This window comes from Canis lupus, chromosome 17, assembly GCF_003254725.2.
Source record: "Canis lupus dingo isolate Sandy chromosome 17, ASM325472v2, whole genome shotgun sequence".
In the NCBI taxonomy this organism is placed as follows: domain Eukaryota; kingdom Metazoa; phylum Chordata; class Mammalia; order Carnivora; family Canidae; genus Canis; species Canis lupus.
The window spans coordinates 22,185,300-22,200,339 of NC_064259.1; the positions used below are offsets into that span (position 1 = coordinate 22,185,300).

The following is a 15,040-nucleotide window of genomic DNA, read 5'->3' on the forward strand; positions in this document are numbered from 1 at the left end:
AAGTACATTGATTTGTTTGTGAGAGCTGAGGGTAGACGCCAACATCTGTTAACCAAATGGTGATGGTGTACAAAATGCATCTCCTGTTTATGTGTGTGTGAGTGTGCTCTAAAGAAAGGATTTGTCTTTCTTGGGAAAGCCTAATCTCAGAGAGTTACAGTGTAGTTATTTGCTCACAAAGACACACACATACTCTCTTTCCTTTGTGCTCTTATTCACACAAAACTTAACTCCCGGTGTGTTGAGCAATGGTTTGCATTTGAGCAAAGGAGGTAAGTGTACACTTGCTCAGTTGGATCAGTAACTCCTTAACTATTTAGTCTTCTTTTGTAAATGAGATAAATCTCTGGATTACTGAGAACCTCAACCAAAGATCCAGGGCCATGACTTGTGAAGATTAACCTAGACTGACTTATATTCAATTGCCTTTGCCTCCCTTATTCTAAGGAGTTTCAAAATTTCATGAAACAATTAGTATGTAATGTCTTATATAGAGGAAATGTCTACTATGAAATCAGTCATTGGATGCATCTCACACACTACTTTGAGAGGTGGCTTTGATTAAGTCACTTGTTTTCTTAAGGGTTTATCTTGATAATTTTCTTTCATGGTTCATAACGAGATGGAAGAGATTTATGCCTCTACTGTCCTGAAGTTTTTGTGTTACTCTTTTATCTTTATTGAGGCCAAAAAGAATAAAGTTGTTTAAATCACTGGTGACTATAACTCATTTATGTTGAGAGATGGGTCTTTGAATAGGTTAAAAAAGAATATATAGGCAGATGTATAAGGTGCCTGTCAGCTAAAAAGACCCACCCAGTTTAGAGTAACGTTAATGTATCAAAACCTCATTTCTTATCAGAATGTAGTTATATTAGAACAAAATTCCGGAAAGAAACTCATCTGCCTGCAGACAGAGCCATGCACCTGAACCCCAGGTGGGTGTTTGTGTTTGGGTCTGTTTCTAGGTGGAATGAGCTCATGTTCTCCTCTTACCGCAGAATTGTGCAACACTGACACACACCTGTGTTTTGATCTTTAAAATCTGTCGTGCTTACATGTCAAGCAATTTTAAATAGCTTCATGAATGATCCAGAATGCATGTCTGCCAGAAACATCGTTAGGCACAGTTTTGTAACTGACTTGGACTCCTCTAATTTTAAGCTTGAGTTACATTCAAAATATATTGGGTCTCTAATTCTAGTCATATGCCTGAGACTTTAGTCTGAATGCATATTAGTACCCAAATAATCCCCTGGGTGGGGGTCAATGCATGATGTCTTTTCAGTTATTACTAGAGTTAGTAAGCTTCTTAGAGAGTAAAGCAGATTATTTGGCTCACCACATTTCTTTTATTTTCAGTATTTATCTTAAATACTTGAAGCATTCTTTTGCCCTTTTAAACATCTTTTTCATAAAAGTTATTTTAAAATGGTTCAATAATAAAGTGCCTACTATGACCTGAGTCGCTCTGACATGCAATATCACTGATTTCTGTCTGTAAAGGCTGGTGCATAACCCAAGATAGGTTTAAGTGTGGGAAATGGTAAAGAGGAGCGAAAGGAGGAGAGCTGAAGACAGGGCTTTCTTTCTTTAAAAAAGAATGAGTCATGAATGCAAATTAAGGCATTTCTGTCATGTCTGCAAATCCATGGTTAATTCCTGCTGTAGCCTAGCACCATATTTTCAGGGCAAAAGGTTGATGTGGTAAGCGTTTGAAGAAGTATTTATTTTATTTTCAATATTTTATGAGCAATTTTGGAAACATAACAAAAGTAGAAGAGTAGAATGAACGTCAGGTCCCCGTCATCCTGCCATTCTATCTGTGTCTTGTTCCCCCTTCACTTCCCAGTCCCGCCTCTCCCTCTTCCGCTGCATGATTACCACACCAATCCAAAAATGTGTGGTAAAAATGTTTGTCTTTTAGGGGGACATTTTAGAGGACTTTATCATCACCCAGAGAGAGCAAAGGGGAGGTGAGACAGGAGAAAAGAGTGGAGAGAAGAGGTAGAGGGAGGCAGGTCAAACTGGAACAGTAGTAAAGAAAGGTGGTAGCTTCTCCTCCTTGCTCTGTATTATTTATTGTAACATCACAGATCACAAGGACTTGGACGTTTTCATAATGGGGAAATAGGTGTGCGTAGCTGGCTTTGTGGTGCATGAGCCTTGACTGTTTACCTCTCTCGTGCGAGTACCTCTGCAACTTAGCCCCAGGAAAGGGGGCTACTGCCAAGGAAAGTGGCAGTGGCAAGGTGCAAAGGTCCTAGAGACCCATGGAAGTGGCGATTAGAGCGTCTCAGGGGCAGGATCCATGTCTGTTTCGCATGGCACAGTTGTGACTTCCACTGTGCCCGGCAGGTTTTGTTGAATGAGTGAATTCTTCTGTCTGTAGAGCCCTCTGCACATACAGTTCCTTTCCATAGTGCTTTAAAGACAGAGCAAAGTCACAGGAACAGGTTGTGGGATTCTTTGTGCTTTGAGTCTTTTAGTATAAAATTCTATCTGTCCTATTTATTGTCTATCTGAAATCTAAAAAAAAATTCTTGATAATGGCCTCTGGCTTTTACTAACAGAATTGAAACACACATCCATAATATAGTTATAAGCATTCTTATATAACAGGACCGTTGAGATCATTTTTTAAAAGATTTTATTTATTATTTATTTGAAAGAGAATACACAAGTAGGGAGAGGGGCAGAAGGAGAGGGACAAGCATGCTTCCCAGTGAGCAGGGAGCCCATTGCAGGGCTCCATCCCAGACCCTGGGATCATGACCTGAGCCGAAGGCAGAGGCTTAATCTACCCAGTCACTCAGGCACCCCAGGTTTATTTTGTAAAGATGCTTCTTTACTATCTTTGTAATTTAAAAGGACACGCTTCCTTTCACCCCACCCCTGGCCCAGGCAGTAGACATGAATTCTTTGGGATTGAACCTGAGGGTTGCTTGGTAACAGAAATAAAATGCAAATCTACCATTGATTCTTCATGTCATTGGGTCTATAAATATTAGCAGATTTTATAATGAGGCCTAGTGGATTTTGAACTAATATTTCTGATTTAACTTTGCTATAATGGCACTGTTTATTTCTCCCATTTATACCTGTTTATTACTATATATTCCTGTTTTCCTTTTTCAGAGAATAGTGGATGGGATACCCCTACCACTCTGTAGTGAGCTTGGGCTGGGAAGCTAGCCATCTGACTGCCACAGCCTTTCACTTACACACTCTGTTATCTGCAGCTTGTGAGGTGGATTGAGATGGTTGATATGGACTAACTCTGAAAAGTTGAAACTTGCATAAGATGATAAATTGCAAACATAGAATAGAGCCTAAGTATCTTATTTGCAAGTCTGATGTTTTAATGTCTGAACTACATGACTGGAGGAGCCATAACACAATGCCCACCTCATATATCTGCTCCTCACGGCTCTCATGTGATCATTTCTGGGCATGTATCCCTTTCTCCATTCTACCTTCATATTTGTCTATGTCATGGCAGCAGAACATTCCAGCCATCTAACTGGCTTTCCACTTAAAATACGCAGTTGACAACTTCCTTAAGTCCTTTTTTTTTTTTTTTTTTAAGATTTTATTTATTTATTTGAGAGAAAGAGAAAACACAAGCAGGGCAAGTGGCAGAGGGAGAGGGAGAAGCAGGCTCGATCCCAGGACCCTGGGAAGCTCAGTCACTTCCCCATACCATGTATAAAATTGAGTTGAAGGCAGCCACTTGATGGACTGAGCTACCCAGGGACCCCCCTCTTATATTCTTTGTGGTGAATAAGCTTGAACATGATTTTCTTTGGAGAGGAAGGAGGAACTCTACAGGTCAGGGCTTGAAAACATATTGGTTATAGTCTTAAACTGTACTGAAAAATGGTTAGGGCCAGTATCCAGAATCCAATAATGGACCTGAAATCACTGAAAATAATTCTTGGATATGGAAAGGTAGAATTTGGCCCATATCTTATAAATAGCTGCCTGTATCTTGTAAACAGACTCAATCAAATGCTAACATCTATTTGTCAGAATTGTGCATACCAGGGACTGAAATGGAAAGTGGACAGAAGCCATCGTGGAACTAGGCTTCCCCACAGCAACAGACCCTGTGGCCCCTTGAGAACTGCCAGCTGGACATGGAGGGCATGGTCTCTGTCATGCTTTCCTTCCTTGCGAGCTCCCAAAGGACATAGAAGCAAATCCACTGTTCCCTGAACTCCTTAGTCCCTAGGCTACAGTTGAACAACAAACATATATTTAATATTGGTTTTTTAATTGCTTAATTCTAAGTTTTCATTGGATACAGATAGACTGGAGTTTCAAATGGTTTTGTTTGGTGAACTTTATTAGTCCTTTCATTAAAAAAGGACTTTTTCCTGTTTGTTTATCAATATTCTGGATTTGTGGATTTACAAATAAATATAAATTATAGTTTTTACTCCCAAGAGGCTTGCAATTTAGTTGGGCAGCTGAGATGTGTCCAAGAAACAATAAAGAACACAGCAGCATATGTGACAATGTTAAGTTGTGTGATACAGTCAGATGTAAATGGGCTAAGTAAGTATGACAGTGAGAGCAAAGGGAGAAGAAGTCATCATGGGCCAGAGTCTTCAGATCCTCGTGTACAGTAATGACACAGAAAATGCTGGCTGGACAGAAGGCTTGGAGATTAGAGATAAACAGAATAGAAGGAAAAGTTCATATCTTCCCTTTGAAAATGGATTGTTGTTAATGCCATTTATGAATAGCCTAAAAATAGGAAGTACTCAAGGAACATTCAACAAAAGAGGCATAAAACCTGTATGCTAGAAACTGTAGAAGGGTAATTAAAGAAGACCAAAATAAATGAGAAATAAATTATCCATGGATTATAAGGTTCAATAGTAAGATGTTAGTTTTCCCCAAGTTGATCTATAAATTCAAGGTAATCCCAGTCAAAGTCTCAGCAGATTTTTATTTGTAGAAATTGAAAAGCTGGTCTGAAATATATGTGTAAATGCAGAGGACCAAGAACAGCCATAACAGTTTTTAAGAAGTGCATGGTTGGAGTAAGGACTTATATACCTGATCTCAAAACTTACTGTAATGTTACAATAATGGAGGTGAGGTGGCATTCATATAAAGAGAGAAAAATAGATCAATGGAATAAAATATCGAGTCCAGAAATATATCCACATATATATGGACAATTGATTTTTGACAAAGGTACTAAGATGACTCAACAGAGAAAAGATAATCATTTCAAAAAAATGATGCTGGAACAGCTGGATAATATAAGCAAAAGATGAACCTCAGTCACTTCCCCATACCATGTATAAAATTAACTCAAAATAGATTATAGACCTAAATGTAAGAGCTAAAACCATAGAATATCTAGAAGAAAATGTAGGGAAAAAAACCTTAGTGACTTTGGGTTTGACAAAGTTTTCTTAAGTATGATACACAAAAGTATGTGAAATAGAAAATAAAAAATCAGTAAATTGGATTTCATAAGAATGTTTGCTCTTCTGGGTACCTGAGGGGCTCAGTTGGTTGAGCATCCCACTCTTGGTTTCTGCTCAGGTCATGATTTTAGGGTTGTTTGGATTAAGCACCTTGTCAAGCTCCATGCTGTGCATGGAGCCTGCTTTATGATTCTCTCTCTCCCTCTGCTCTCTTCCTTGCTCACTCGCTCTCTCTGTCTCTCTCTCTCTAAAATAAATAAATCTTTTTAAAAAGTTTGCTCTTCAAAGACAATGAAAACAAAATGGCAAACCAGCAGACTCAAGAGAAAACATTTTCAAAATGTGTTTGACAGAGAACTTCTATCCAAACATACAACAAACTCTTACAACTTAAGAAGACAATTCAATTAAAAAATGGGCTAAAAATATTTGAACAGATACCTAGTCATTGGTGAAATGCAGACTAGAACCACAGTGAGAGAATACTACCCACCCACTGTAATGACTAAAATTAAAAAGACTGACCAAAACCAAGTGTTGACAAGGATATAGAGGAACTAGAATGTTAATGAAAATTTTAAATGGTACATCTGCTTTGTAAAGCAGTTTGGCAGTTTCTTGCAAAGTTAAATATACACCTGCCATATGACCCAGTAATTTTCTTCCCAGGTACTCAGGTAAAAGAAATAAAAGCAAATGTCCACACAAATATTTGAAGATAAATTTTCATAGCCGCTTTATTTATAATAGTCAACGGTGGAAACAACCCAATGTCCATCAATGGGTGACTGGATAAATAAAGTGTGTTATACCTATACAATGGAATATACTTACTCAGCAATAAAAATGAAAATGTCAGGCAGCCCGGGTGGCTCAGCAGTTTAGCGTCACCTTCAGCCCAGGGCATCCCACATCAGGCTTCCTGCATGGAGCCTGCTTCTCCCTCGGCCTGTTTTTAGCTTGTGTTTGCCTTTGTTTCAAAAAAGGTGCTGTAGAGCAATAGTTCTGTTTATGGTACCTATGGAGAATAAATTAGGTGCATTATAAAATTACATTTTTATTAGATTTTAATTTGTTCAAGATGGAAGCCAATAATTATGCACTCTTGAGCCCTTGGCCCTCAGGTGTTAGACAAGGTGCTGGATTGATGCCCTGTGCCAACTGGATGCAAGTCAACCCTCAACAAGGAGACTGGAAGCCTAGTCTCTGGCTTTGCCACTTAATAAACTCATGACATTAGCAAGTCATGTGTTGCAGAGTCCCAGTTTCCTTATGTGTAGTGAGTCATAATAATAGTTGTCCTGTCTGCTTTCCAGAATTGATAGAGTTATGTGACCACTCTTAAAAAGCTGTAAAATGGCATAAAAATGCAAGGGGTTATTGTTCCTTCTGTTGTTATCTTACCCGGGATCTCATTGCTTAATCATTGCTCAAGAAAACCAAATTACATAATCTTTGTAATTAACAAGGAAAAGAACGCTATGTCATAATACTACTTCTGTGTAGAAACAGATGATGTCACTCAAACATATGACACTGTTGCAGTGGACACTCCACCCTGTTCCTTCAAAAGCAATTCTTCTCTTGTCCCTTTTTTCTCTTCCCTCCTCTGCTTACTTCACTTAGTCAACAGATATTTGCTAAGCACCTGCCAGGTGTCAGGTCTTGTAGGCAACAGAAATAAAACAGGGAAGAAAACAGATGAGTCATTGCCTTCGAGAAGCTGGCATTCCAGTGAGGAGCTGTAGTGCAGTTTGATAAGTGCAATAATAGGAAAAATGGGGGGTCTGGAGCACTTGGGAGGACTCCTGACCCTGATCTGGGGAGTCAGAGGAAGGGACATCCAAATTGTGACTGGAGGATAAGTGAGGGTGTAGCCATGGAAAGAATGGGAAAGCATGCTCCACTTGAGAGGAATAGCCCATGCAGAGCTGTAGAGGAGAACCTGGTGTGACTGGAGATTGGAAGGAAGGAGTATAGGCAAGAGGTGGAGTTGGGGGCTTCCTGAGATTGTGTTGGAGCCTGGAAAGCCATGGAAAGAGCAGCCAGGAGCCACAGAAGGGTTTAAGCAGGATTGATTTGCCAGTTCCCTGTCTCTGCAGGAGGCTTCCTGCTCCCAGCGCCCAGGTCCCCTGTGGAATCCTGCTGGTGGTCTTCAAGATGAGGGAGGCCACGGAACTACGTCTAGGCGAGATTTTTTTGGATAGAATGTATTTGTGGTAACCAAACCAACTTGGTTTACCTTGTTTGCCGGAGGAAATAGAAACCTCTGCAAATAAACAGTGACTATTATTTACACTGGTTAATAAAACATACTTTTCAATGTTTCCCTCATAGTTTGCTGTGTGGTTGTAGCAGAGACTTATTTTATTTTATTTTATTTTATTTTATTTTAATTATTTGATCATTTTATTTATTTATTTATTTATTTATTTATTTTTAGAAATTTATTTTTTATTGGTGTTCAATATGTCAACATATAGAATAACACCCAGTGCTCATCCCGTCAAGTGCCCACCTCAGTGCCCGTCACCCCCACCCCCCGCCCACCTCCCCTTCCACCACCCCTAGTTTGTTTCCCAGAGTTAGGAGTCTCTCATGTTCTGTAACAGAGACATTTTAAATAGGGATGCTCTACCAGAGAGAAAACTGTGCTTGAGCAGAGAAGACCAGAAAGATTTGAATACAGGGGAAACTCTGAGGTCAAATGCAATAAGATTTTTTTTTTGAATGGTAGAATAATTAATTTCTGTTCCCTTTTCTTGAAATGTCACATTGGCATTTTTAAAACAGCTCAGGGAAGGTGTGCTAACTTTTGCAGGCCTTGGGGATACTATTAAGAATGCGTCTGCAGTTTATGCTTATTTGTACCTGTACTGGTCTTCCTTTTATCTCTCTATTTTAAAGCTGAAAGTTTCTTTGGACAACATCTCACACTATACTTTTCAGATTCCTTGGTCTCTTACAGCTAATAATAACATATAATCTTTACAAAATTTTCCCCAGGTGCCAAGATGGTTTGTTGTTTCTTTGTTTTTATATTCAGAATTCTGTCTGGGGAAAAAAAAAAAATCTCTATAACCTGAGAATTCCGAAGGGCAAAGAGCAAAGGGCTCAGGGCCTATTAGCCTGGGAACAGTTTCCCTCCTGTGGGTGGTTAAGTGGGTGGGGGAAGAGTCTGTCAAGAAAGTCTGAGTTTTCAGGTAGTGAATTGTTATTGAACAAAATATTGGTGTCTGTTTAGTACCGTTCAGATGTGAACAACCTGTGTGCATAAAAGTGACTGTTATTGGATAAAAGGTCTCAGCAAGCATATTTGACACAGGCCTTTAGTCCACTTTCTGGCAGAAATGGGAATGCCAGGTTGAACGGAACACTTTTTTTACACAAAATAGTTGCAAATCCAGGACTGGATAGTATGGAGGTAGCTTTGTGCCAGTCTAACACACACATAAAATATTAGTTTGAGCAAGAAAAAAATAGTATCCCATGACGTATCCCAAATATACTGCTAGAGCCATTGCTAATACCTAACACATTGGAAGATGGTTTGCTGTAAGCTCTCATACTTTATATGAGTGTCATCTACCATAGCATTGAGCTCTCACAATAGGGAAGAATCCAAAATTAAGATGTTTTTGCATTAAAATTTCCATTTTTTTAGGGTTAAGCATGCACACTGTACTCTGCCATAATTTGACCTGTGTTTGTGAACTTGTCTTCAACTATTTTTTTTAACTATTTTCTTCATCTCTGAATTGGCATACCAGTTTACTAATTAAAACGTAAGCTCCGGGAGAAAGTAAGACTGTATTCTATACTTTTTTTGTTTTAAAGATTTTATTTATTTGCTTGGGAGAGAGACAGAGATAGCAAGAGAGAGCACGACTGGGGAGAAACAGGAGAAGCAAGCTCCCAGTTTGGCAGGGAGCCTGATATGGGGGTCCATCCCAGGACCCTGGGATCTAACCTGAGCTGAAAGCAGATGCCCAACCGACTGAGCCACCTTAGTACCCCCATATTTCTGAAAAACTGCATGGTAGGTAAAGGAGAAAACATTTTTCTTTTTTAAGTTACACTGACTTTTCATTCAAAGCTTCAATGCATATGTATCCCTGATCAATTTATTTAGCCTCTCTGAGCCTGTAATGTTATTGTAAAAGTACAGCTAGTAATTCGTAATTTACTAGGCTGAACAAAGAAGAAATAGTGTATGGGGAATCCAAAATGGAAGACTTTGTGCTTTACAAGTACTTAGAATGCGCTTCTCTCCCTTTTACAAGTACCAAAAACAGTTGTTATGGAAAATGGCAGGGTGCATCAGCTTAGAACATTTCTCCTTTACAATTATCTGCATTCCCTACCCTTGAACCTATATGGGAGGTGAAGATGGGGTAAAAGAGATTAATTAGATAATTGCTATTTTTGTTAGCAGTCATCAGGAAATTATGTCTACTGCAGTCATAGTTTTAGAGCACCAGTAACCAAACCCAATTCTGTGTCAGAATCATTTGAGGAACTTGCTCATGAAAAATATATGTTTCAACTTCTGTTTCTCCCAGTATGTGTTATTAAGTACCTGAACAAAAACTCTCTGACTAAAAACTCTAGAAATGAACTAAACAAAAATTAAAGCTGAAAGAAAGTAACACAACCTCAAAGGCCAGAAATAATGTTTAGGCAGGAGTCCAATAGAATAGATTAGCATTAAAGTCAGCTTTCAACACAAAGACATCTGCTTAACCATTATGTCCTTGGACTTAAGTTCTCATAACTTATTGGATGTTGAGAACAGGAGCCAAATCAAAGGTTTTGCCCAAGGTAAGGATTCCAGTAAAAGGAATTTGTATAAAATTGGGACCCTAAAGTACAATACCCTCCATGTAAGGATAAATGGGAAAGGAATCTGTACTACGGAAGGGGACAGCAACATGCCTGCCTTGGTGTTGTGTAGAAGAGAGCCAAAACTCCCTTCTCAGAATTCACAATCACGGGCAGCCTTTAAGCAAGCTTACCGCCTGTGTTCACACTGTCTGAGGGCCTGAAAATCCTCAACAAGAGTCTTCTTTAATATAGCTTTGGCTTGTGGGTACCCATGCTGCCTTTTTTGCTCCATATCCAAAGTACCTGCTCCCTTCCTACCTGCCTTGCCTTTAGTTCCAGTGACTAAATACTAGGAAAGCCTAAGAGTGGATCTTCTTTTGACCTTCAGTTACTAGAGTTTATAGTTGGCTGAAGTATTTTTCATGAATATGAGTCTTACCTAAGGCCTTTAGGTAAGCAAAAACCCACTATGGCATCCACAGTCATTGGTCTTGACCTACAGTGTACAAGTGGGAAGGGGGAAAAAGAGAAGAGAAAACTTTTTTATCCCCTAACTATATTAAAAATCAGTCTTAAGCGTAACAACTGTCTCCTCCAAAAGCAATCCTAAAGCAAGCCCTCTGTGGGCTTTAGGGGTGAAGGTCAGGGGGTGTGGTCTCAGGATGTGGAGATTTTGGCCACAGGACTGAGAAGAGAGCATCTGATCTAGGTGAGACCGTTCTAGGGCAGCCAAAGAAGGAGAAAGACAGTAACTGGGCCCTTGGGTGCCCCACAGGGTGTATCTCACCAGGTACCCTGGGATTGCAGATTCAGGAATGCCGCTGTTTAGGTGAGATTATTAAAGGTAGAACTTGAGGTTGGTTGGCTTGAATTAGTGTACCTGTTTCCACGGTTCTGTCCCAGCACATCTTTTATTGCCTTCCTTGTTTTTGTGCTTCTTGGATTCATTTTTATAATGCAGTGCTAATCCCTCTACTGGGTCAGCAATGAGGGCAAACGATTGATTTTGGAATCATTGTGCCAATTGGTGTAATCCCAGAAGCAAGGTGGCATGTGTTACATTACATGCTGAATTGACTTGTTGGCCGACACACCACCTCTGCTCTTTTATTACGTGCTTGTCGCAAGTCGCTTGTTTTATGTGCATATTTTTGGCTAGCTGGCACAGGTGAGTGCCACTGGCTCTTCTTTCCCTAAGCCTGTATTTGCTGTTTGGTTGGCTGTAGGTTTTTCTAGCAGATGACAGTCTTTATGTCTAAATTTAAAAATTTCACAAATGACTTTGTTCATGGCTATACACCCAACTCCTAGAATTGTTTGGCAAGCAGTAATATGCTCAGTAAATTTTTTGAATAAATTATTATTTTGTACACTGCAGTTAAAGTTCAGAAGATAAAACTGAAAATAGGTATTAGCTAAGAAGATAAGGAACTGGTATTGTAAGCTTAGGTTGCAGAAGATTCAGGGGTTGTGTTGTTCTTTCAGTTGGCAGTGAAGCAGGTAAGGAGCAGAGAGCCAACTAGTGTGTTTGGTCAGAGTCGGCAGATTGAGCTGGAGGAAAGTAGCAGTGTATAGCGACTGAAGTTTGAAGAACCTGCAGATTGATGAGTTTCTTACTAAGATTTGGGAGCCTTTGTCAGTAGGTATAGAACCAAGTACCATGGATGGTAAGACCTAAGTAAGTGTTCTTTATCCAGAATTGACATGCATACAGAGTATGGGGTAGAGTTGGACAGTTCCTAACACCCTGTTAATTTGCAAAAAATATTAGGAAACTCCTGTTTGTTCTGTACGTGTTAATAAAAGTGAACTGCTAATCACAGTTTGCACTGGTATCTTCGCTTCTCAGTGTGTGAAATGTGCCTTTTAGGGAAATACTCTTGTTGATCTTCACAATTGAGTTACTGTCTACTTTCCGAACAACCTTTCCTAGCTACTGTGCCATTGACAGTGAACAATTCCAAGAGGAGAAGGCAGGACTAAAGATTGGATCTTTCCACTAAATTTCTTTCCCTCATAGTAGTTATTGCTGAGTCTTCTGTATTCCTTTTTCACGGATCATCATTTGCCATTGGCCTCTAAGTCCAAGTGTCTCTGTTGAATATGTTTGTATCTTATTACCCTCTACTAATGGAAGGCTAACAAGGTTAATTTGTTAGAGAAGTGAATGAAATATAATGTTATCCATAGATATGAACCCTCTTCTTCACTCCTGTAGATAACAGCACTATATCATTTCAGATGGAAGGAAGCACCGTGAGCTCCCCATTTGTGACTACACCATGCACACACTCAATCAGTAAGGGGGTCAAGTGCATGTCAGTAGGCATCTGGGAGTTTGCCAGAGCAATTAATCAGCCTCATCATCTATAAATAATAGTTTAAATAACTTCCTTTTCTTGCTCATTTGAGTAAAACAGCCAGTCAAATGCAAACAATAGATAGCATCATTGACCTTTCCAAAAATAGACTAAGACTACAAAGTTTGTCTTTCATGATTAAAACCTCCAAGCTGTTTGCATGTTTCCCCAGTTTTGTGAATTTTTTATGGGGTGGGAGATAAATTTCAGGAATAACCAAGGAGCTCTTATGTTCCATTAAAAAAATAACACAGTATGCTATTCTGTATTAAAGTGTCATCTTTTTGTGGTTATTGTTTTGTTTTGTGTTTGAGGATTTAACTATAAGGAAAGAAATCCTGGTATACAGCACAGTAACAGAAATAAACAAGAGGCCAGATTTCAGAGATGAATTTGAATTTCATGTTCTTTGGTCCTAATATCACATAATGATTGTTTTTACCCAAAAATACCATATGGCTAATGTAGACCCAATCTCCTCAACATTTGTTTGCTGCCTTACCCACAGATTTTCATTTATATTTCTTCCTTCCTTTCTTTCTTTTGAATGTATGGAGCTTTGAGTAAGATGCAAAGAGAGATGATATGTTTGAGGAACTCATTGCCCACTCAGAGTGGATGTGATGTTGGCCTAGGTATTACATGGCACTCTAAATCTCTGTGCATACAGAGCAAGCAGCCTTTGATTTACGGCTGCAGTGCTCACCAAGAGATCATTGCTAGTTTTTCTTAAAAACTCTTCTTTTGTGGATTTTCAGTATGAAGGGAAGGGGAAAAAAAAGAATCAAGGACAAGTGTGGCCAGACTTTTAAGATTTGGCTCTATCAGGAGTTCCATCTCCATTTTGTAGCCTCAACTAATCCTCCACAGTTTCTTGCCAGGGATTTAAGTCTTAAGACTTACAAAGATGCTGGCAAGCAACTGCAGTGCATCAGCAGGAACAGGTTGCAAAATGAAGACAAAGCCTCTGGCAAGACATGGAGTATTGATAGAGACCAGGCCACAAAATGGAACCAAAGCCCCAAAATGCTGAAAGATCACTGTGGTCACCGCACAGATACAGAGACGGGATGTTCCTCCTCTTGGGGAGTCATATAGGGTGAGCCACCATGCTCAGTTGGCCAGAGGAACAATCAGGAGCAGCGGGCCAAGGGCACCCTTTGCCAGAGGATGTTAAAAGCTTTTAGGACTGAGAGTACTCAGAGGTCTCAGAACAATCTCTGGATGCAGTTCACACCTCCACTCTGATAAGGACTGTAGAGCAGTTGGAAAAGCACTGCTGGGTCAGGGGATGAAAATAAATCCTAGAGAAGATAACAAAGACTTAGTTAAGTACTATTTTATGGAGTACAGTTCATGAGCAGGGTGCTTACTGTATTGTTTTTTTTTTTCTTTTTAAGATTTTATTTATTTATTAATGAGAGACACACAGAGAGAGGCAGAAACACAGGTAGAGGTAGAGGAAGAAGCAGGCTCCATGCAGGGAGCCCGATGCGGGACTCGATCCCGGGACCCCAGGATCATGCCCTGGGCCAAAGGCAGGCACTAAACCGCTGAGCCACCCAGAGATCCCCTACTGTATTCCTAATACTGGATTACTTTAGTCTTGCTCTGTTAGTAGTCTGCGACTTGGGCCCTCCTCTGCTCATCCCTGCCTCCTCTCCTTCTTCCCTCTCATCTCCATTTGGGCCCCCTCCTTCCCTTTCTTCCCCCCTCCCTGTCCCCTCTCCCTTCTCATCTGACTGAAGAAGTAACTTATCTCAGTAACTTTATCAAGGAGTGCTTATATTCCTGCATGGTTGAGTACAAAGTTCCTCAGGGAACAGAAAATTCTGCTTTAATTCCAGCACCCGGCTGCTTCAAAACACAGCAGGGTGCATTGAGTTTGTCAAAGCTGGACTTGGTGATGTTGCTCTAGTTTTATGTGGTGGGAACATTTTAGTTGGGGCTTTTGTTGATTTAATACATGCACCTGGGGAAAGAGTAGGACATGGCATTAGTTACCTAGTCGATGACATTATCTTTAAATATCCCCCACCCCCTGAAAATTTGGCATATAAGTACAAATAATTTGGACTTTCATCCTTTCTTTAGATATGATGAAAGGAGAGAGAAAGAGAGAGAGAGAGAGAAGAAAAGAGAAAGACAAAGTCTATAAAACACATAACATAAATATATATGCCTTTAGTGCTTTAAACATGGGACAAAACTACTCCCATTTTTTATTGCAGTTGATTGTGGCAAAGTATCAGCTTGTATTTTGTACCTTCACCTCACCTGTGTCCTTACACTCCCCCACAGAGAGAATGCATTCTTATTGATGAGTCACTGTGGGACACATCCTGTCTCATGTATAGGGTAATGATGTGCCAAAATTAACACGTACCAAAATTGGGAAAGTCAGAATGA

The 15,040-nt window shown here is 39.7% G+C and overlaps 1 protein-coding gene across 13 annotated transcripts in view; it reads left to right on the forward strand.

The window, feature by feature from the left end:
- Positions 1-15,040, forward strand: part of BABAM2 (BRISC and BRCA1 A complex member 2) — a 449,505-nt gene that overhangs the window by 316,828 nt on the left and 117,637 nt on the right. The gene's annotated exons all lie outside the window — the stretch shown is intronic.